The sequence below is a fragment of the Chrysemys picta genome, chromosome 7 (assembly GCF_011386835.1).
Source record: "Chrysemys picta bellii isolate R12L10 chromosome 7, ASM1138683v2, whole genome shotgun sequence".
In the NCBI taxonomy this organism is placed as follows: Eukaryota; Metazoa; Chordata; order Testudines; family Emydidae; genus Chrysemys; species Chrysemys picta.
In genome coordinates this window covers 61,190,454-61,214,133 of record NC_088797.1, presented here as the reverse complement: position 1 = coordinate 61,214,133, position 23,680 = coordinate 61,190,454, and the positions used below count along the sequence as shown (strand labels likewise).

At 49.6% G+C, this 23,680-nt stretch overlaps 1 protein-coding gene across 2 annotated transcripts in view; it reads left to right on the top strand.

The window, feature by feature from the left end:
• The window catches only part of ARHGAP22 (Rho GTPase activating protein 22), a 270,307-nt gene that overhangs the window by 5,498 nt on the left and 241,129 nt on the right, over positions 1-23,680 (top strand). The gene's annotated exons all lie outside the window — the stretch shown is intronic.

Genomic DNA, 23,680 nt, shown 5'->3' with positions numbered 1-23,680 from the left:
ACAGTGACAGAGACTTACAATGCCAAACCCTCAATATAACTTTATACCATGGGCTACAGATGTGATCAGTGAGATCAATGCATGCAGCATCCTTGAAGCATTTCATCAAGTCTAAACACATTCTTATCAACTTAACATCTATTTTAACAATGCCAACACACAGGTTAGCCAGACTGGTTTCCAGTTCTGCATTTGTCAGCATTCAGTGAGGCCTAGGGACCTTGGCATGAGCTGGCATCTGGTCTGCCAGCATCACAGTCATTACCATTATACCCACTAAATCAAGTCTATACAGCATAGAAACATGCAGTTGGATGCACGTTATCTTTTCATAAGTCCCAGTATGGCCTTATGCGAGGAGTAACACCTTATAGATTGAAAACCATAACAGGCATAAAGGAAAAGCCTTCATATTGGCTAGGCCTGAGTGGGTTTTGTATTATTTTTCCCATCTGCAGTGTTTTACTACAGTAATTGGAGAGTCCTGGGTTCTAAAATAAGGGTCTTCAGGGAGAAAATGCCTCCTATGTCCACATTCTCTCTCTTTCCTTGCAGCACGGGGGTATGGGAAATACGGCTTTCCAGCCTGGAGACAGGGCTTTTTCAATACAGAAGATAATGGCGGCAGATCTCAGGCAAAATCCTTCAGTGCTAAGGAAGGTACCTGGCCCTGCTCATCACTGGGTCACTTTTTAAGATGTGAAAAAGCCCAGCAGCATGTTTGCTCACTGGTCAGAGTAGTTGTCAGCAGGTTACCTCTTTAGATGTGGGGAGAACAGACTCAAACTTGAAAGCAGGCCTGTGGCTCCCCTCAGCCATCAGGCAGGCTGGCCAATCCTACTGCAACTCAGCTGAGCAATGATCTACCTGGAGGGCTAGCCCTCAAGCCCAAATAAAGGGCCCCAATCCTGACATTCCTCAGTCAGGCACCAACACCTCCTGCTGCACCCTTCCAGTGCAGTGTCCTGCCTGAGGAGCTCTTGTTTATCCCACCATCCAGCAAAGAGGAGAGCCAAGCTCCTGATACTATTAGCAGTGGGGGCACTCTTCCTCTAATCACTGCTGGCCATCCATAACCAACCTGCTGGACTGATGGCCAGTCACAAGTCTCTGTGAGCTCACAGTTGCATCTCCAGTTTGTGGGCTGCTGTCACAGCTCAGGCCTGTGTGAAGTTGCTGACTCAGCTTACTGGGTGGATATAGAGGGCTAGCGGCTAGGGTGCTACTGGGTCACATTGCCCAGCTTGGGGAGACAGCACTGGAGTCCTTATGCCCTTCCTACCAGGTCCCAAAGTAAGTGCGTCAGTCAGAGCTTCCCTCAGCCTCATTTGAGTGAGAAGGAAGCCACAAGACTGCGTCTCCGGCCTGGTCCACAGAGGAGCCCAGCAAGCACAGTTTTCTTCAGAATGGTTCAAACAGAACCCGGGGAGAGCGCAGTGTCTAACACCCATCCTCCACCAACACAGCATCCCTGGGGAGCAGCAGGGTAAGTGCCTTTGCTCCTCCTCAGCATTTCCGCTCTGCTCCCTCTTCCAGGAAACCTCTAACCCTGCTCCCCCACCCCACCTCACCCCACGGAGGGAGGAGAGGTTGTTTCTTCTCCAGTTGGGGCTTCTTCCTTCCCTTTCCCTCCAGGGCTTATGGCTTCTCTGTTCGGTAGCTCCCCCTACCATTGGCCCAATGAACCACAGCAGCTAGCACTGCCCCTAGAGTGACCACCTTTGTTGGATGGAAATAAGGGAAAACCACATGAAAGGTAAGGGACAAAACTTTGTTTTAAGGGGCATTTTAGGGAAATGCCATTTCCTGTAGCACAGCAGGCATTTTTCTCACATGTGTGCATTTCTGCTGCCCTCAAGCATACAGTGCAGTCATCATAAGCTTCAATGTCACCCTAAGGGATGGGCCAGTAAAACATGGGACAGGTGATCACCCTAACGACCCTCCATGCCTGACACTTGCTCAGTCATTACAGGGGAAAGGCCCCATGTGACAGGATGGACTAGGTATGGAGGCCCCCTGCTGAACACCTTGTTGCCCTGCTACACCCTACCCCAGAAAAGGGCAGGAGAGAGGTCTAAGATCAGTTCTTCCCTAGAACTGGAGGAGAGTGTTTGAGGGCACAACACGACCTTAGACAGAGCAGTGCTGGCAGAGGCCAACGGGATCTCGAAGGCACTCCAGGATCGTTGCTGGGACTCCCTCAGGACAAGGCTCTGAGGTGAGGGTGAAGAATGTCCTGGAGCCTGGGAAGTGGCCTAGGGAATTGGAGCCACAGTGTGGCTTATGTAAAGGGTCACAATACAGCTGCTATCTATAGGGTTTCTGGGCTGGGTCCCCCCAGTAGAGACACCCCAGTAGGGGAACTGAACTGTAGTGGCCCCGCTGAATAGCTGGGGCAAGAAAGGCCCTGAAAGTGCAAAGACATTGCCTCCATGGAGGCAGCCCTGGGGCACTGCTCTGTACTGAAGCAGGGACAACTCAAGAGAGATGTGACAGAGGGCCCTGAGAGAGGCCCCTGTTGGACTTGTATCCCGGAAGGTGTTTGCCTAGTTTTTATTTCACATACAGACTGTGTGTGACTCGGCCGGAGGGCTGAGTCACCAAGGACCCACCACAGGGAGAGAGCAGGCACACACACTGACACAGGGGTGTGCTCATGAGAGGTGAGTGCATCTCATTACCAGGGCCGGCTCCAGGCACCAGCTTGGCAAGCAGGTGCTTGGGGCAGCCACTCCGGAGAGGTCCAGCTATTTGGCGGCAATTCGGTGGACGGTCCCTCACTCCCGCTCGGAGCGAAGGACCTTCCACCGAATTGCCGCCGCAGATCATGATCGCGGCTTTTTTTTGGGGGGGGGGGGGGCTGCTTGGGGCGGCCAAAACCCTGGAGTCGGCCCTGCTCATTACACCCCAGTAAGGGGATTTAACCTCTTCCTGGCTCAACCAGGACAGAGGGCATTGGCTTAGCATCTCTGACTTGCTGAGATGATGCCAAAGCACTGGCTGGATAGCTGGGGGGTGAGTGAGCAGGGAGAAAACACAGCAGCAGGCCCCAAGGTCTGGATAATGGGAGACGCTCCCTGTACAAACTAAAACGGGGGCATAAGTAAAGAAGCCCAGCCCCACCCTGAAAGGTGGGCTAGGAGCACTGTGTTTCCCCCAGGAACCCATCCCTTTCTGTGTCTCCAGCCACCCTTCTCTGTGCTCAGGGAAGGGAAGCTGGGTTTAACCCCATCTGTACTGGGACCCAACCAGTGACCCTATAGCCAAGCCTTTGTGAGATGACTGGCTTGGCATCTTTGGTTTGGGCAGGTCAGCGAGAGGGGGAACTCCTCGACTGTCAGGGGCTGGCTGTTAATGGCATGGTGGAAGTCACATTGCAGCCTCTTGGTTGAGCGGAGATGGCACAGTGTGGTGAATGTGGGGAGAAGGGAAGGGAGGTATCTGAGAGTTGTCCCTGCCCCCCAGCTGGCCCAATGGGAACTTCCTAACCCGGGGGGGGGGGGGTGAACCCCTTTTAGCAGGGAAATGGCAGCCATAGCCCACAGATCTATGGGCTGCAGGAGGAAGTGATGTTTTATCCTACTCCTACTCCACAGTATTGGCAGGCTGCCCTTTCTGCAACCGTTTATGGGGCCTTCAGTGACTCTCAACCCACTTCCTAGTGGAAAGCCAAATTGGGCACTATCCAGTGGTCCCAACCTGTGCTCTTCATAGAGGAAGTGAGTCGAAAGGGACTGTGGGACCACAAACTGCCACTCCAAGGGGAGCTGGGCTTCTGGGCATAGAACAGAGAACTAGGAAGGGACTAAAGGAATAATTGATAGCTGGTAACAGTAGTAGGTCTTTAACTTCTAGGCCAAGCATCCCCTAGAGGCAAACGTGATGCACTCATAACGCCTTGGCTAAGTGTATTCCAGGCACCGATGCTGCAAACAGCTGCATAGAGGGGTTTGGTCAGAGCTCATCCCTCTCCGGGGCGGCAGGGAACCACACCACCTCACTACGTCCATCTGGTTATTTTGGGGAACTAGGCAAAACAATGGTTACTCACACCCAGTTGGCGGGTAGTAGCGAGTCCTACTCTCTGGTCTTTGGACAGGGACGGAGCAAACCGTCAAGCAATAAGCCTGGGCTCTGGGTCAGGGCAGGGCAGTAAAGAGTCTGTGGCTCAGGCAGGGGCTGAGCAAACAGTGAAGCACTAGGCCAGGCTATGGTTCCAGAGGGCCTGGGAGAGGAGGAAACTGCCTCCCACACGTTGGGTGGCAGGGGAGACACAGGCCCTCCCACTCCACTGTGTCCCAGCCCGGGGCCCTAGTAACAGCAGATGGCCTGCTGCGGTGTCAGTGGGGATTCTGGCTGCAACACACTGACGTCAGCTCTGGGTGTGCTGCAGCCAGACTAGGGTCAGCTGCCCCCGGGCTACTTCCTACCTCCCCCTCTAGAGGTACCTGCATCTGGACGGTGTCTCCAAGGAATCAAGCAGCATAGGCTCCTCAGGATACTCAGCGAGCGGTAGGCTTGGCAGCTCCTCAGGGTAACTTGCCACGGGCAGGCTTAATAGCTTCTCTGGGGCCTGGTCGGCATCAGGCCTCGGCTGGTCTGGCCAGTCCTCAGGTCAGTCGCAAACTGCAGGAGTCTCCCAACCAGGAGCAAGGCCACAGGCATCTGGCTTCTCCAGCAACTGGGCCTCTAGTGAGCTCTGGGGTTGGGCTTTTGTACTTCCTGTCCTGCGCCTTGACCTCTGGGGGGCGGGCGTAAGCTCCACTGGCTCCGCCCACTTTGGCCTCCGGAGGGGCTCGTCCTTCTCCAGGGCACCAGGGACCCTCACTGCCTCGCTACAAGCTGGTATTGCAAGGATCATGGAGAGGGGATTCTGGATGCCAGGATTCCTTTCCCCACAGATTTCCCCTCCCCTCAGTGGTCACTGGCTAGCAACCCTTGCCTGCCGTCACAGCAGTATAAGCACCATCATTTTCACTGCTGTTAAGAACATAAGAATGGTCCTACTGGGTCAGACCAAAGGTCCATCTAGCCCAGTATCCTGTCTTCCAACAATGACCAATGCCAGAGGGAATGAACAGGTAATCATTAAGTGATCCATTCCCTGCCGCTCATTCCCAGCTTCTGGCAAACAGAGGCTAGAGACACCATCCCTGCCCATCCTGGCTAATAACCATTGATGGACCTTCACAACATCCTCTAGCAAAGAGTTCCACAGGTTGACTGTGTGTTGTGTGAAGAAATACTTCCTTCTGTTTGTTTTAAACCTGCTGCGTATTAATTTCATTTGGTGACCCTAGTTCTTGTGTTATGAGAAGGAGTAAATAACACTTCCTTATTTAATTTCTCCATACTAGTCATGATTTTATAGACCTCAATCATATCCCCCATTAGTCATCTCTCTTCCAAGCTGAAAAGTCCCAGTCTTTTTTAATCTCTCCTCATACGGAAGCCGTTCCATACCCCTAATCATTTTTGTTGCCCTTTTCTGAACCTTTTCCAATTCTTTTTTTTTTTTTTTTTTTTTTTTTTGAGATGGGGCAACCAGATCTGCATGCAGTATTCAGGATGTGAGTGTACCATGAATTTATATAGAGGCAATATGATATTTTCTGTCTTCTTATCTATCCATTTCTTAATTCTTCCCAGCATTCTGTTAGCTTTTTTGACTGCCACTGCACAGTGAGTGGATGTTTTCAGAGAACTATCCACAATGACTCCAAGATCTTTCTTGAGTGGTAACAGCTGACTTACACCTCTCACACCTCCCTGCCATGTGGGCTCAGAATTAACCTGCTGAGAGTACAAACAAAAGATGCAGTTGATGCCACTTGTGCTGGTGGCTTTGGGCCATGGAGATGGACTCAGACCCTTTTCGCATAGGCCATTGACCGGTTCAGTCTGTTGCAAGATGAAGATTTAGCTAGTTGCTATTTTGTGCTTCTGCAGAGCATCGAGCTAGTCAAATCTGCTGGACTTTAAATAACACGTGTTGGTCCTCTGCTTCCATATAAACATCTGCTTAATAATCCCTTTTAGGAAGAGACCTTTAGTGCTTTGTTGGTGGGATCTGGGAAAGTAACTGATAACATCCTGCTTCCTAAATGCATGTGGTAAGAATTATTTATGCTTCAGTGAGACAAGGCTGCTTTTAAATTTGATTCCCAGAACGGCACCTACATTTGCACACTCTGCAAGGGCTAAGTGAACAGAGGAGGCGTTTGCAAGGCAGAACTGATGTTAGATTAAAATCACTCACCCTTTAGAGGAGAGGTTGGTGTTGTGATCTGTCACTGACTGAAGTCTTGAACAGAGCTGACTGGCTGGTGTCATTTAATGAAAAACAATGATTTGTCAGAACTGAAACTCTTCATGGAAACAGGTAAATTCTGACAAATTTCCTGACACAAAGAAAGGGTAACTTTTTTTTTTTTTACGGTGTTGAAACGTCTCCCTTTGACTTTTTTTTAAAGAAGTTTTGGGATTTTGGTTCAAAATGATTTTTTTAATCTCAAAATTCAACTTAATTTATTCTAACAGTTAAAAAAAGAAAAGATCAAAATCATATGCAATGTTTCAAAATTATCTAAACAAAATATTTTGATTAACCCAAACCATTTTTTCCTCTTTTTTTCTCCCTAAACCATTCCCCCCCCCCCCCCCCCCCCCGCCCCTCCTCCCCCCCAGTTTATTGGCCTGCAAAAGTTTTTGAGATTTTGGCTTTGTCCCAGTTCGGGGTGGAAAAAATGTTCCAAATCTCAAATTTCTCATAGGATGTGAAAAATGATTCCTGCCTGGTTCTAGTCTTGACTGTGGCCTGTCAACATGGGGCACTGAAAATCTTGCATCGATGCTGAGCTCCTTACTTGGGCAAAACTCCCACTGAAGTCAGTGTAGTCCTTTGATTGCTGGGATTGGGAGTAAGGACTCCTGGATTTGTCTTCCTGGCTCTGCCATCCATTTGCTCCATAGCCCTAGGCATCAGTAGCCTCCCCACCCCCCAAACCCGCACACATGAACAGTAGGGATGATAACACACTTATCAGTGTCACAGGCTGTGCTGAGAAGGAAGGAATGTTTGTAACGTGCTTGGATGAAAGGAGCTAGGAAAGGGCAAAAGGTAAGTGATCCCAGGGCGGGGTGTCACTGCGTGCTGTGGCCTCATTAGCACTGACCCCCCACTTGGTAAGGCAACTCCCATCTTTTCATGTGCTGTAATATATATACTGCTTACTGTATTTTTCACTCCATGCATCTGATGAAGTGGGTTTTAGCCCACGAAAGCTTATGCCCAAATAAATCTGTTCGTTTCTAAGGTGCCACAAGGACTCCTCATTGTTTTTACTGTGTGCTGTGACACACCAGTCCCTTTGTGATATCTATCTGGCATGCTGTCTGTATTGCAGGCTTGGAGGCAGGTGCTGTAGGCCTAGAAGATTAGGCTTGGAAGAGACCTTAGGAGGTCATCTAGTCCAACCCCCTGCTCAAAACAAGACCAATCCCAACTAAATCATCCCAGCCAGGGCTTTGTCGAGACAGGCCTTAAAAACCTGTAAGGATGGAGATTCCACCACCTCCCCAGGTTACCCATTCCAGTGCTTTACCACCCTCCTAGTGAAATAGGTTTTCCTAATATCCAACCTAGACATCCCCCATTGCTCCTTCTCCTGTCTTCTGCCACCACTGAGAACAGCCTAGCTCCATCCTCTTTGGAACCCCCCTTCAGGTAGTTGAAGGCGGCTATCAAATCCCCCCTCACTCTTCTCTTCTGTAGACTAAATAACCCCAGTTCCCTCAGCCTCTCCTCATAAATCATGTGCCTCAGCCCCCTAATTATTTTCGTTGCCCTCCATTGGACTCTCTCCAATTTGTTCACATCCTTTCTGTAGTTGGGGCGGGGGGAGGGAGGGACAGGGCCGGCTCCAGCATTTCTGCCGCCCCAAGCAAAAAAAAAAAAAAAAAGCTGCGATCACAATCGCGACCGGCGGCGGCAATTGGGGGGGGGGAAAAAAAAAGCTGCGATCGGCAGCGGCAGTTCAGCGGCAGGTCCTTTGCTCCTAGAGGAAGTGAGGGACCTGCTGCCCCCGAATTGCCGCACATGCTGCCCCTCTCCCTTGGCCGCCCCCAAGCAGGTGCTTGTTAAGCTGGTGCCTGGAGCCGGCCCTGGGGGGGGGGGGGGAGAACTGGATGTAATACTCCAGATGTGACCTCATCAGTGTCTAATGGAGGGGAATAGTCACTTCCCTTGAACTGCTGGCAATGCTCCTACTAATGCAGCCCAATATGCCATTGGCCTTCTTGGCAACAAGGGCACACTGCTGACTCATATCCAGCTTCTCGTCCACTGTAATCCTCAGGTCCCTTTCTGCAGAACTGTTGCTTATCCAGTCGGTTCCAAGCCTGTAGCAGTGCATGGGATTCTTTCGTCCTAAGTGCAGGACTCTGCACTTGTCCTTGCTGAACCTCATCAGATTTCTTTTGGTCCAAGCCTCCAATTTGTCTAGGTCACTCTGGACCCTATCCCTACCCTCCAGCGTATCTACCTCTCCTCCCAGCTTAGTGTCATCTGCAAACTTGATGAGGGTGCAATCCATCATCCAGATCATAATGAAGATGTTGAACAAAACCAGCACAAGGACTGACCCCTGGGGCACTCCGCTTGATACCAGCTGCCAAGTAAACATCGAGCAATTGATCACTACCCGTTGAGCCTGACAATCTAGCCGACTTTCTATCCACCTTATAGTCCATTCATCCAATCTATACTTTTTTAATGTGCTGGCAAGAATACTGTGGGAGACCGTATCAAAAGCATGCCAAGCGATGGGCTCTGGAGGCTCCAGCCCTTGGTGGAGTCCCACTAAAGACACTCATCTCCCCCAGAAATGTGTGCAAATACACACACAAACATCAGCCTTATAAGTTACCCTAGAAAAGTGGTTCTCAACCTGTTCACCATTGTGGGCCACATATACAGCTCTCTGTGTTATGTGGCCCGTATCCACACAATATATATACTACCTGTATGGCCCTGAGGATGTCACATGGGCCACAGCTGTGTGCTGATTGGGCTGCAAGTGGTCCATGTGTTGAGAATCACTGCCCTAGAATTTCCAAAGTTTGTTGCTAATAGAGAGCCCAAAAGATGGAGACAGGGCTGCCGCTTCGGGCTCTTTGGGCTAGTCGATCCTTTTCCCAGCATCTCAGCTGTGAGACAGCTGGATCCATCGTCTGGGAATTCTTGATTCATCCATTCCCATCTCATGCCTGGGTGTCTGAGATTGCTGAGATTCTTACATCTCCGGACTATTGATGCTCGCTTCTCTCCCCTGTATTACTGCTTGGCTCTTCTGCCTCCAACATGTTGTTCTGGCAGTTCTGCCCCTCATTCTGTGGAGGGCCCCTTTGATGTAGATCCTATCTGTAGTGGTTAACTTTTGCCACACATTCATTGCCTTGCACTGATATCCCACCAGCCCCTGCAATATTTGCAGTCCCTGCGGAGTCTGTGCATTGCTTTGACTTTGACTTCTCTAGTGTAACACGTGTAGTTTAAAAAAAAAAAACTCTACCAAAACAAGGCATTCCACTGCACAGGATTCACCCCTGGAGAGAGTCTGTGAGGCCAAACAGCAGGTGACAGATGTGTAGTCACATTTCTTAAGGCAAGTGGGGAAGGTGCTCAGATGAGTGATGATTGCGGGATAAGAACTTCTATGGAATAGAGTAGGGTGACCATGTACTTATCAACCTCACAGGGGCGTGTTGGGAATGAATGAGTGTTTATGAAGTGCCTAGATAAAAGGATGTATAGGAGTGCTAGGTACTGATGTCAGCGCCCGTGTCACTGGGAGCTGTGATGCACCAGATGTAGCCTCCTTGCCTTCCACCACAGCCCAGTCTATTATTTGTATTGCCGTATCGCCTCAAAGCTCCCACCATGAATGAAGACCCCGTTGCACTAGGCACTGTACAAAAATAGAACAGAAAGACAGTCCCTGCTCCCAAAACTGCGGGTTTAACAGCAAAGACAGTATTTCTTTGGGCTATTTTTCTTCATCGGCTGTTGTGCAAGCACATTATTGTCTGCAAGCCATTGTTATCTGGCTTAGGGAAGGTGGTTGACATTGTATGAGCTGGGTGTAACCTTGTTATGGGTTGAGTTAAAACCCTATTGGGATTGATAGGTATGAACTCACCCTTCAGTTTGGGGTAGGTGGGAGGGGAAGAGAGATCACAGAAGACAAGACCAGGGGGAAAAGCAACAAACCCAAGCAGGGACCTGCAAGCACAGGGGGTGGGAGACAGCTTTTGGGTCTAGTGTTAGTGAAAGAGACGTGGAAGCTGGAAGAAACCGCTCCTTCCGTTCTTGGTTCCTTCTGCATTTGGAGACACAGGACTTTGTACGTTCCTTATAAATTAACAAGACTGCATCAAAGAAAATACAAAATTCCATCTACTTCTCCTTCCAGCTGGAACGTCCCCAGGGCTCCCAACTTTGACTAGCCACTCATAAAAAAGGGGCAACGCTATTTTAAAATATGTGCACTTGGTATTTCTAGAGCCTTCTTCACACAGGAACCTCCAAGCATTGCATAAACACTAGTGACATAAGCCTTGCAAAACTCTTTCCAGGCAGGGAATTATAACTATCCTGCTATTACAAATGGAGAAACTTGGGCACCGAAAGTTAAGTGAGTTCCTGCCAAGGTCACACAATAGGCAAAAGGCTGAACTGTAAAGGGAACCTTGTTGCTGTCTCCTGCTGTAACCATTAGACAACACTCCTTTTCACTCTCAGGGTGTGTCTACATTGCAGTCCTGGGGTGAGATGTCAGCTCGTGAAGACATACCCCTGCTAGCTATAATCTAACTAGCTCAGGTCCACAGCAGTGAAGCTGTGGCAGCATGGGCTTCAGCATGGGCTGTCCAAGGCTGCCCAGAATCCTGGATAACTATTTGTGGGGCTAGTCCATGCACTGCCACAGCTTCACTGTTCTGACACCCGAGATACCTATCTTAGGTGTGTTACTCGAGCCGCAATACAGCGGCTTGCAGTGACACTTAATTCATAGTTTCTTTTGTGGTGCTAAAAGGCTGAATGTGGAGCCGGCTAGCAGGGCCGGCTCCAGGCACCAGCGAAGGAAACAGGTGCTTGGGGCGGCCAATAATAAGGGGCGGCACTCTGTTCGCTATTGGGGTGGTACGTCCGGGTCTTCGGCAGGAATTCGGTGGTGAGTCCCTCAGTCCCTCTCTTCCTCTTTGAGCTGCCGCCGAAGTGCTGCCGAACAGGAAGAGAGGGAGTGAAGGACTCGCCACCGAACTGCCAATGAAGAATGGAGCAGCGCGATTAAGCTGCCGCCAAAGCGCTGCCAATTGGATCCCCACCCCATGCTGCTTGGGGTGGCAGAAAACCTGGAGCCGGCCATGCCGGCTAGCTACTGAATAATCCGTAGTGGGCCCATTAGGAAATCCTTCTCCAAAGATGGTGCTGGCAGGAAAGGATCAACTCCCCTCTTCCCTCCTCCCTGCCCTACCTGCCCCGTCAACCTGACAGCTGGCTCTGAACACCAACTCCCTCATCAGTACTGGGGAGGAGGGATAGCTTAGTGATTTGAGCATTAGCCTGCTAACCCCAGGATTGTGAGTTCAGTCCTTGAGAGGGCCATGTAGGGAACTGGGGTAAAAATCTGTCTGGGGATTGGTCCTGCTTTGAGCAGGGGGTTGGACTACATGACCTCCTGAGGTCCCTTCCAACCTTAATAGTCTATGATTCATGATCTTGCAATAACCAAGGACAAAGCTGCTGGCCCTCACCCATGGTATGTTGAATTCATTCATGCTCAGCAACAAAGAAAAGATGCAAAAATATTCTCAGTTATTGATTTTTTTTTCTTGTTTAAAAAAAGCAATAATGTATCGAACCTCCATCATCTGAAGGCGAAACCCAGTAGAACCTGCTGTCTATTGGAATGGATTATCATAAATAATCCATCGTGACATAACCCAGTAGCTAGTGTCCCCCTTCCTGTAGTTGTTTAACAAATAGTATTTGCTTGCTTTCATTTATCATTTGAATGACTAGTGTTTGATACCTGGCAGGAGCTTGCAGCACTGCCACCTGCCCTGCAGGGAATAAGGTATTACTTCATCACACTCAGTCAATGGTATCTGCATGGGTTAAAGATGGCTAGACTGAACGGTGTTTGTTCCAAATAGGGCCAGCAGCAGCAGCTTTTGCAAAACCCAATTAGCAGTTTCCCTGCGGGAGGGAGAGGAAGTCAGTTCCTGGTGAAAGGAGGGGGTCAGAATGGAGGGCAGACAGATCCCGAGGGCTGGATTATTATTATGGGGTACTGTGGTAGCTCCTGAGAGCCCCAGTTGTGGAGCAGCACACATGGTGTTAGGTGCTGTACAACCACAAACCAAAAAGATGTTCCCTGCCCCAAAGAGCTTGCTATCTAGAGCAAAAGCCAGCAGATCAACAGATACAGAGGGGGGAGTGCAAGGGAACAGTGGACAAAGGATGGGACTCTACTCCGATTCTGCCCTTACCCAGAGAAGCTGTCTGTTTCTGCTAAATGATCAGTGTCAAAATGGCTAATATTGCCTTAAATTGTCATAATTAGGTTTGAGTTAAACCCCTTACCATGAATGGGGCAATTCAAAACCTCTTCAAGCTATTGCCTGGCTGAGCTGAAACATGCAACCTGTACATTTCTAGTGGCAGCATCAGTTGAGGAAGGATGGTCTAGTGGTTAGACCACTAGCCTGGGACTCAGGGAAACCTGGGTTCAGTTCCTTACGCTGTCCCAGACTTTCTGTGTGATCTTGAACAGTCACTTAGCCTCTCAGTACCTCAGCTCCCCATCTGTACATAGTAATAGCCCCTCTCTACTGAAGGGTTTGTCTTCGCAGCAGAGTGAACCCCTAACTCTCCTTCCTGTCCACACACAAAACCCTCTGACCTGAGTATGACGGGGAGGCTTTTGGCCTCATGGGGCTATTGGCTAAAGCTCCGGCTGGTAACCTGCCAACTTTGCAGTGGTGATGCAGGCTATATCATTCAGTGCTGGTAGTCCTCCAGTGCTTTCCCACAATTCTCCCCGGTGCCCACAGGGACAGACAAGTTCTCCCACACATCACTGGGAAAGAATCAGAGTGGCTCAGCTCACGGCAGCAGGGCTAAGATCCTTGGGATGTGATCCCAGATGTCCTAGCGCCATTCACAGGGCAGTGAGGATGCAATCACTCGGACTTTGCAGAGTGGCTGCTTGCCCCCGGGTGCTGATCACCCCAAGTTAACTCTGCAGAATAAAAAGCTGGGGGATTTCAAAGGAACCTAAATGCGTTAGGTGCCGAAATCTCATTGAAATTCAAGGGAAACTGGGTACATGAGTTGCTTAGGTGCCTTTGAAAATCCCATCCCAAGCTCTTATTTATAAGACTTTGCTGGAGCCAGTGCAGCTTTATCCCCCTGTAACTGAGAGGTGAATCAGGCTCTGTAAATTTCTTTCATTTATTGGGGAAGTCAGCAGGGCCGGCTCCAGGCACCAGGCACCCAAGCACATGCTTGGGGCGGCACCTGGTAAGGGGCGGCGGGGGGAGCCCGGCGCGGCATTCCGCGGGGAGGGGGGGGGCTCCGGCGGCGCGGCAGTTGGCGGGGGGCGGGCTCTGGCGGCGCGGGGGAGGGGGCGTTCCGGCGGCGCTCGGCGGGGGGCGGGGGCGGGCTCCGGCGGCGTGGCGCTCGGCGGGGGGGGGGGCAGCGCAGGGCTCGGCATTCGAGGGGGGGGTTCTGGCGGCGCTCGGCACGGGGGCGGGGCGGACTCCGGCATGCGGCGCTCGGCAGGGGGGTGGCGCGGGCGCGGCGCTGGAGGGGGGTTCCGGCGGCGCTCGGCAGGGGGCGGGGGTGGGCTCCGGCGGCGCGGCGCTCGGGGGGGGATTCCGGCGCTCGGCGGGGGGGGTGGCGCTCTGGGGGGAGGCGGCGTGGCGCTCGGCTGGGGGGCTCGGGAGGCGGCGCTTTTTTTTGCTGCTTGGGGCAGCAAAAAAGCTAGAGCCGGCCCTGGAAGTCAGCAGTGGGGCCCCCAGAGCACATGTGAGATGGTAACAGAGAAACTAACATGCTGCTTCAGTAATGACTCAGCAAATTCTTCCCTTGCTCTGGCATTCCAGGTGCTGTGAACAGGGCTGGTTCCAGGCACCAGCTTAACAAGTAGGTGCTTGGGGTGGCCAAGGGAGAGGGGCGGCACCTGCGGCAATTTGGGGGCAGCAGGTCCCTCACTCCCTCTAGGAGCGAAGGACCTGCCGCTGAACTGCCGCCGCCGATCGAGGCTTTTTTTTTTTTTTCCAATTGCTGCCGCCGATCGCAATCGCGACTTTTTTTTTTTTTTTTTTGCTTGGGGCGGCAGAAATACTGGAGCCGGCCCTGGCCATGAATTTCTGAACTTGATTTAAGGAGCCTCCGGATAAACATTCATTCTGTCCTGACTGTTCCATGGTGCTAGAGAGAGTAGAGCACATCTCTTGAGCAGGTGGGCTTTAGTTTCCATCTCTATCACATTGGCTGTAGAGCGAAGGTTCTCCAGGAAAGAGTATCTGCTGGATGATTTTACTTCTTGTTGGGTCTGGATTCTCAGCGGCAATTAGGGTAATGCATTTGAAGGCTTGTACCTAATATGCAGCTAAGATGGAAGCCCCTCTCTGCATTCTGACTGGTGCTGAAGGTGGAGTTTTGCTTCCCTGGGAACCAATGTGTCTGATTTCCCCCACTGGCTTGTACCTTGTGCACTCTCATTTATATCTGTGCTAAGTGACACTATCAAACTAGCATTTGCACACCTGTTTCCCCCTCTTTCCCTGCCTTCAGTAGCATTTGTATAATATCACTATCCAGGCATCTGTGTGTCTATTTCAGATTCTTTCTCTCTTTCATTAAACTGGAAGCATTCTCTGTTTTCATAAGTGGCTTTTTTTACATTCTCACAGGCTGCCTCTTGTGTTCCATTCTTCTGGGCAAAAAGCAAACAGGTCCTTTAGATCCTTTTGTTTTTGGTGAAGAAGACACAAAACAAGGTGGAAAGGGTAAAATCTCTAGGAGAGAGCACTGTGTGTGTCTTCCTGGATCTGTAACAATCTGTGCTGAGTGAAAAATTGCTACCAATCTCTACAAACTACACTCAGTTATGTAACTAGTCTGACTAGTTGAATAACTTTTGTACACCACAATGATCTTTGCTCACTACAGACTGGGTCCATATTTAAACAGGTGACCCTGATGTACCCCATTTCCATTCACTTCAGGCATCCAGGCCCCTCTTAGTAATTTCTTTGTGTTTATGTGTTTGTGGTCTTCCGAAATGATAAATTTTCTTAAATTTGGGGGAGTGTATCTGGGCTTCCACACTGAGTGGAGATGAAAACAGATGTTCACAACATCTCAGCGATCAAATCCTAACACAAATGCAGATGTGTAGATTGGAATTTCCAGTCCCCTGAAATCTAATCTGAAGGAAATGCAATCGCTTATATAAATGTTTAATAATGTTCTATACTGTTCCTGGCTTATATTTTATGTGAAATCTTTTCTTTAAGTCTTTCAAAGGTAGGCTACAACCAAACAGTTGAAAATATTGTTTGTTCATTGAATCATCTCCCCTTATGGCTCTCAGCTTAAACAAAGACCACCTTACAAATAATGCACTAAACCAAATACTCCAGTAATACTAGACCAGAGTGCCTGTATTGAAGGCCAGGAGATCTTAATGAAAATCAATTGTAATGAGTTTATTGATTCAAGCTAACTGCCTATGAAATTGCAGAAGATGACACTTTCAATTGATATCGCATAGCATTGATTTGATTTGTGCTGGAAAGGGGGCGGGGGTCCAGGGACTATGGCCCCATCACTTTTTACTGGCTGTAAAGGCAAGCAATGTGGGGGAGGGCCAGAGAGGAGTGAGCAGGGGCCAAGGTCTTGGGGTGAGGGGTGCCCCCTCTCCACACTTTTAGGGACTTTCCATCTCCCTGGCCCAATAACACACATCATGTACCACAGGCCATCACATAGCAGACTGAGTGGCAGCCTTCAGTCACACCTCACTCTCGGCCTCGCTGGCTCCTTTCTAAGGGCCTAGACGCAAAAGCCTCCATATGCCAGTGCCACCTCCGGCCCCGGGGAGCCTTGTCAGGCTTTGTAGCTTTAAGGTCCTTCCTTCAGTGCTGTCACTGAGCTAACATGCTGGATAGCTGGGTCAGCTCTGGTATGGCTATGAGGAACATCTGCCTGGGTCCATGGCCCATTGCAAGCTCTGCAGATCACACAGTCGCTGTGGCTGCAGCTTGCTGCAGAGAGCATTGGATTTGCATTTCAGCAGCCTCTGCATCTTGCAATTGGATTCTGATCTGTTTCCTGGAGAAGCTTAAATCCTCTCTCTCAGTTACTGCTCAGAATTTTTTTTTGCATGTGGCCAGTTTAATTACATCATTAATGAAAATGTGAAGAGCAAAACCTAATTAATTGGGGCTACTTAAGGAACTTACTGTATTTAGAACTCCAGAGCATGTTAAAGTATTTGCTGAGTCAGCCTGAGGACACAGTCTCACTAATTCAGTTACCTTCTCTCTTATGCTCTGGTGGTGACTCCTCTAGACAGGCAAACACAACACCATAAAGAACACTATTGGATTGATTGATAACATATTGGATTGATCATTCAGTCAGAGATTTTAAATACTGCTGCTCCAAAGAAAGGCGACAACTCCCCCTAATCAATTGTGCAGTGATGTCCACACAGGAAAGTTTTCCTTGCTAACGTATATGGCAATCACTTTATTCTCTAAAGCATGAGATGTTATTCCCACTACTTTAGGTGTGGAACCCCAATACGTTGTTAGCTCATTTTAAAATTCTCACCTAAACAGATTTGCTAACTTACAGATGAGGCTGTTAACCACATGAATCATTACACACATTGCTAGTACCCCCTCAAACATCAGACACTGAGGGCTTCATTTAAAATTCCCCTGGTGTAGACAAAGCTAGGTTGATGGAAGAATGCTTCTGTCAACCTAGCTACTATTGTTCAGGAAGGTGGTGCTTCTACACTTGGTGGTGCTTAAACCCCCTTCTGTCCCTGGAAGTGCATCTACATTACGGGTTTATGCCAGCATAGGTACAGCACCATAGCTATGCCCGTAGAATCCCTGTAGTGTAGATAGAGTCTAAGGAAATTGAAAACAAAGGTAATATGAACAGTTGACATAGGGTTACCATACGTCCTCTTTTTCCTGGACATGTCCGGCTTTTCGGCACTCAAACCCCCGTCCGGGGGGAATTGCCAAAAAGCTGAACATGTCCGGGAAAATGCCGGCCAGGCACTTCCCCTCCCGCGGCGGCTCTGCTCCTCCCCTGACTCTTCGGCTCTGTTTAAGAGCCGGGCTGCCCGAGCGCTACCGGCTTCGGGCAGCCCCCATGCCTCCGGACCCTGCGCCGCCGGAGCCCGGGAGGGGAAGTGCCTGGCTGGGGGCGCAGGGTCCGGAGGCAAGGGGGCGGCCTGAAGCCCAAGTGCTACCGGCTTCACGGTTTGCCGGGCAGCCTCCAGACCCTGTGCCCCCGCTGGGCGCTTCCCCTCCCGGGCTCCAGCTGCGCTGGGGAAGCGCCGGCCGGGGACGCAAGGTCTGGGGGCTGCCCGGCAAACCGTGAAGCCGGTAGCGCTCGGGCAGCCCTTTCCGCGTGGCTGGGAGTGGGAGGGAGGAGGGGGCGGAGTTAAGGCAGGGAAGGAGCTGAGTTGGGGCGGGGCTGGGGGTGGGGGAATGGGCGGGGCCAGGGCCCGTGGAGGGTCCTCTTTTTTTATTTGTTAGATATGATAACCCTAGTTGACACCTACATCCAAGTCACATGCTTATGATGGTTAAAAGAACAGTCCTCCCAAGAGCCCAAACACCTTTAACTCTGCCCTGCAGCAAGTCAGTTACTGAACTAATAACAAAAGGGGAGGGTGAAAAAGGGAAGATCAAAGCACTCAGCACAAAATTGAGATGCTGAGAACAAAATTAATCAAGTAGCCAAAGGACACGAGGAGAAGAAATTCTAGAATTGCCTCTACACCAATGCTAGGAGCCTGCATAACAAACATGGGAAAGTTTGAATTGCTCATTTATGAGCTTAAGTTTGATCCAGTTGGTATTACTGAAACCAGGTAGGATGATTCCCATGGCTGGAATGTTAAAGTTAACGGTTAAAAACCTATTTAGGAAGGATCAAGTGGGCGAAGGGGAAGTTCTAGAAGACTGGCACAATACCAACTTTTTTCTAATATTTAAAAAGGGTTAAAGCCCTATTAGTCTGACATCAATCCAGGCCAAGATAATGGAGTGGCTGATATGGGACTCAATTAATAAAGAGTTCAAGGAGGATAATATAGTTATTGCCAACCAATCAACATGGGTCTATGGATGAGATTACAGGGTTGATTGATAAAGAGACTAGTGTTGATGTAATAGACTTGCATAAGGCATTTGGCTTGGTACAGCATGATATTTTGATTAAAAAAAACTAGAACAATATAAAAGTAACATGGCACACGTTAAAGGCTGACTAACTGCTAGGTCTCAACATGTGACTGTAAATGGGGAATCCTTATGGAATGAGTGTGTTTCTAGTGGGGTCCCGCAGGGATCGGTTCTTGACGTTACACTATTTAACATTTTTATTTATGAATTGGAAGAAAAGATAAAATCATCACTGATAAAGTTTGCAGATGACACAAAAATTGGGGGAGTGGTAAAGAGGATGGGTCACTGATACAGAGCGATTGGGATTGCTTGGTAAGCTGGGCTCAAGCAAACAATATGCATTTTATTATGGCTAAATGTATACATCTAGGCACAAAGAATGTCAGCCATATTTACACAATGCGGGATTCTATCCTGGGAAACAGAGACGCATGAGTCATGGTGGATGATCAGCTGAACATGAGCTCCCAGTGTGATGATGTGGCCAAAAGAGCTAATGCGCTCCTGGGACATAAACAGTGGAATCTCAAATAGGAGGAGAGCGGTTATTTTACCTCTGAATTTGGCAATTGTGTGACTGCTGCGGGAATGCTGTGTGCAGTTCTAGTGTCGATAGATTGGAGAAAGGTCAGAGAAGAGCCACAAGAATGATTAAAGGACTAGAAAACTTTACCTAATAGTGATAGACTCAAGGAGCTCAATCTATTTAGCTCAACAAAGAGAAGGCAAAGGGGTGCCTTGATGCCAGTCTTTATGTATCTTCATGGGGAACAAATATTTAATGATGGGCTCTTCAATCTAGCAGAGAAAGGTGTAATATGACTCAATGGCTGGAAGTTCGAGCTAGACAAATTCAGACTGAAAATAAGGTGTACATTTATAACAGTGTGAGTAACTAACCCTTGGAACAACTTACCAAATGTTGTGGGGTCTCCATCACTGATAATTTTAAAATCAAGATTGGATGTTTTTGTAAAAGCTCTGCTCTAGGAATTTTGGGAAAAGTTCTCTGGCCTGTGTTAAACAGAAGATCAGACTAGATGATCACACTGGTTCCTTCTGGCCTTGGAATCTATGAAACACAATGGAGGCAACTCATGGTCCAGTGAAAGTCCTCTTCATGCTGTCATAGCTGGCACAAAGAGGACGAAAAGCAGCTGTCAGAAAAAGCTGCTGGGTGTTTAGCACTTCTGAAAACCAGGTCATTTATTTGGGTACCTAAATATGGATTTAGGATATTTTTAGGCTAATTGTCCTAAGCTTATTGTTTAGGCTAATTGTCCCAGGAAGTACAAAACCTTGGCCTCTTGCTGTTTTAGAAAGCAGCTTTTAATTCTGGGGTGGAAGTGGGGTCCAAGATCAAACAGTTCCCCTGGAGTTTTAAACTGCAACTGTCAGTTTTGTCCTTGACGAAATGTGTGTCCCTAGTAAAGCCAAAGGGTTTAGTTCAACCAGCTAAATTCATCAGAGACATTTTGCAAAGCTGACATAAGTCAGTGTGAACTAACTCTTGCCGATTGTACACATGTGCGGGGCGATCTGGTTCATCCATTTCATAAACATTAAAAAATAAAAAAGGGAAACAAATTAGTATTTCTTTTGTAATTTATCTTTTGTAAATATCCACCAGAGGGAGCTAGAGGGCACTATGATGGCCAGCAGGGCATGGAAAGAGGATGGGGTAGTTAATGTATACAGGGGAACTAGTGGTGGTTAAGGATTCCTTGAAAGGTTACACGTTCATCTCCCATCCTTTATGAAGCCCAGAAATTAATATAAATCTGGTGAGATGGGCAGCCCATCCTCCTCCAGCTACGTCTGAGGCTGGGATTTTGTGGCTATTTGAAGTGGATTCTGTTTGAAAGGAGCTTTTATCCTTTCTGGATATGTGAAAAGAATAAAAATCAGCGAGGATAGTGGAGCTCACCTTGCAAACCGCTCTGGAAACAATCTCCCATGGTGTTTTCCTGGAAGGCTTTTGCTATGTACTAGACACTTCAAGGGATAATGAGACCATAGGGTCTTCCCCTTGCAAAAGTGGGGTCTGAGCAGAATGCAAAATGGCCACCTGCTGGGCCAATGTACACGAGATGAACGGTTCCTGAGCTAGTGGAAAAGCTCCCTATTGCTACATGAGTAGGGGATGCTGTCAATCACAGAGCTTTCTAGTAAAGGATAATGAGGAAACCCCTCAGCTAATGACCCTGTAGGGCAGAGACCCAACAGCAGTTCTGCCATGAAAGCCTGCTAAAAGTGCTGTTGTTCTATACCTCCAATGATAAGCTACAGGCAGTGGGCCGGCTACTGGGTGGAGGCAGTGACAGGCTTTACCACGGAGAACAACATGTTCATTAACAGTGCATTACACTGAGGAACTGCATGAAAAAAATAGAGAAGTCCAGGACCTGCTGGGATGAAGTTCGGAGCCCTTCCTGCCCAATCGCCCGCTAGCCACACAGAAGAAGGTGCTGTGCAGCTTGCAGGGCCATGTACAAAGTGGCCAACAAAATTTTGGCCACCTCCACTTCCTCTTTTCTCTGGAGGTGGCGTCCAGGCAGTCCCACACCATGTGGCATCATGGTAGAGGCAAGCAGCCCAGAGAGCCACAAGTGGTTACAGCAGAGGCAGATGCTCTACTTCTAACAATTGAAACATGGCCAGCATTGATTCTGTATCACTGTATCACTTAAGCATTGATACAGTCTCAATGCTAAGTGCCTCCCCACTCTAGAGTGACCGTGATCTTCTGAGATCCAGTGCGGTACATCAGTCAAATAAGGCAGAGGGGATGTCAGAAGTCACCTCCTGGCACCTTTGCTCTGTTCTCACGGCCAAGGACATAGTCTGTGGCTGATTAACTGCCAGGTTCAGTAGCCAGTAAGATCACACACAGATTTCTCTGCTGAAATAGCCTCTAGTGGTTTCCTGTCAGAGCACCTATGCATCTGGAAACGTGAAGAAAAGCACAGCTGTCTATCAGAACACTTCTTCTCCCGACTGGTCGGCCACCATCTTGTGTGCACCCAGGCCACCTTTGGAAATTTGTGTGACAGCACAGCTCGCCCTTTAGAGGACAAGGCTGGTTGGGTACATGGTAACTGAACAGGAAGCACCTAAAACTTCATGGCCTCTGCTATCTGCAGTCTTGTAGCTGTGTCGGTCCCAGGATATCAGAGAGACTAGGTGGGTGAGGTAGTATCTTTTATTGAACCAGCTTCTGTTGGTGAGAGAGACAAGCTTTCGAGTCACCATGGACGGTGCATGACTTTTGCCTTTGAGATGGCTGAGTGTGAGCACCAGAAGTTCCCTAGAATTGGGGGGCCACAGCCCCTGCTCCGCCCTGAGGCCTGCCTTTGCTCGGCCTCTTTCCCTGGAGGCCCCACCCATGCTCCCCCCTTGGTGCCACCCCCGACACCTGCCCCCACTTGGCCTTCTCCCTTCTGAGGCTCCGCCCCCTCCTGCAAGGCGCCTCCCACTCACCACTTGTGTCTCTTCGCTAGAGTCCTGAGCAGATACAAAATTTATATCCACGGAGCTGCAGGGCTCTACTGGGAACCACAGCAGCGAAAGCAGCAGCATGTCAGGCCGACGACGGTCCCAGAAGCCAGCACCTCGTGCCAGCAGCTCCTTGGCCGTGGCTGTACTGCCACCAGCCCTGCACACTGGGACAGGCACCAGCCTCCCTGGAAATTGTCCCTGGTCACGCTAGTGTGCACAAGCGTCTCGCATGCTCCCAGATAGGAGTCCCTTCCACACAGCGGTCTGCGTCTCCCGTCCAGGAGTGTGCAAGCCACTTGCACAAAATAGCGTGACCAGGACTGTTGCTGGTGAGCCTAGTGCCCGCCTCAGTGGGCAGGGCTGGGGGTGGTACAGCCACGCTGAAGGGGGTGTTACAGGCACACTGGAGGAGCTGCCAGCATGGGGTGCTGGCTCCTGGGAGCAGCGGCCAAATATGCTGCTTCTTTTGCCGCTGCAGTTCCTGGTAGAGCCTGGCAGCGCTGCAGATATCTGCATCTGCGGATATAAATTTTGTATCTGCACAGGACTCTACTCTTTGCCCCCTCCTCAGAGGCCCTTACCCTGCCCACCGGGGTGGAGAGATGCAAGCGGTAAGTGGGGGAGGCCTTGGGGGTAGGGGCGGAGTGGGGACAGGAAGAGGGCCACAGGGCAGAGCATGGTCGGGGCCATGACTCCAGCACTCTTTCGGCAGTGGCACATCAAAGGTGGTGGGACAGCCTGTGGAAGTGTGGTGCATCCTGTTTGGTATACCTGCCACCCCTGCAAGCCACACACAGTTCTTCATGTAAGCTCAAAAGCTTGCCTCTCTCATCAACAGAAGAAGTGGGTCTGATAAAAGATATTACCTCGCCCCCCTGGCTACTGGCAGACTAGAATAGGTTATATACACTATACGCAGTCTCAATACTCCATTCAGAAAAAGGCTGCTGTTGAGAAACACAAGTGGCTTCTATATCTGGAAGAGCACCATGTGGAAATGGGAAGGAATGGACTCAGGTTAGTGCTAAGGCAGGAAAATGAGATGGGTAGTGAATAATAATTGCTATTGCTCTGCACTTCGTAAAAACCAGAGGGAGTAGAAATGGAGAAGACCCCTGGGCACCAGATTGCACTGTGCAGTATATTATGGTATCTGGTAGTCCAGTCTGGTTTTAAATGGCCTGAGCTATGAGACTCCTACCAGTTCCTGTGGGGGACTGTTCCACTCTGATAGGTCTCCCTGTCAGGAAGGTTTTTTTCTGAGATCCAGCCTAGATTTCTCTTTTAATTCCTCCTCGTTCTACTTCTGTTACCCCTCTGCTTCAAACCCCTCAAAGCGCTTTATACACCTTTAGTGTCTGAGCCTCCCAACCCCACAGGAGGGGAGCCAGGGCCATCACTCCCCTTTCACCGAGAAGGGAAGTGACCTGCTTCTGTAAGAAATAAAATGAGCAGTGGTGCCAACGCAGAGGTGTTAGCTAGTGCCTGGAAGGTCCCTAGCATGTGCAATACCATTAGAGCTGGTAATAGGAATGTGTCTGAATAGTATCAACTCAGGGATAGCCTCCTGAAAAGCAGGTGGTTCTTTCAAGGCAAAGAGAGCTGTGGAGGAGAAGCAACCCTGCTAGGAGGATGGAGCATGGAGAGGAATGGGGGGAGGGGGGAG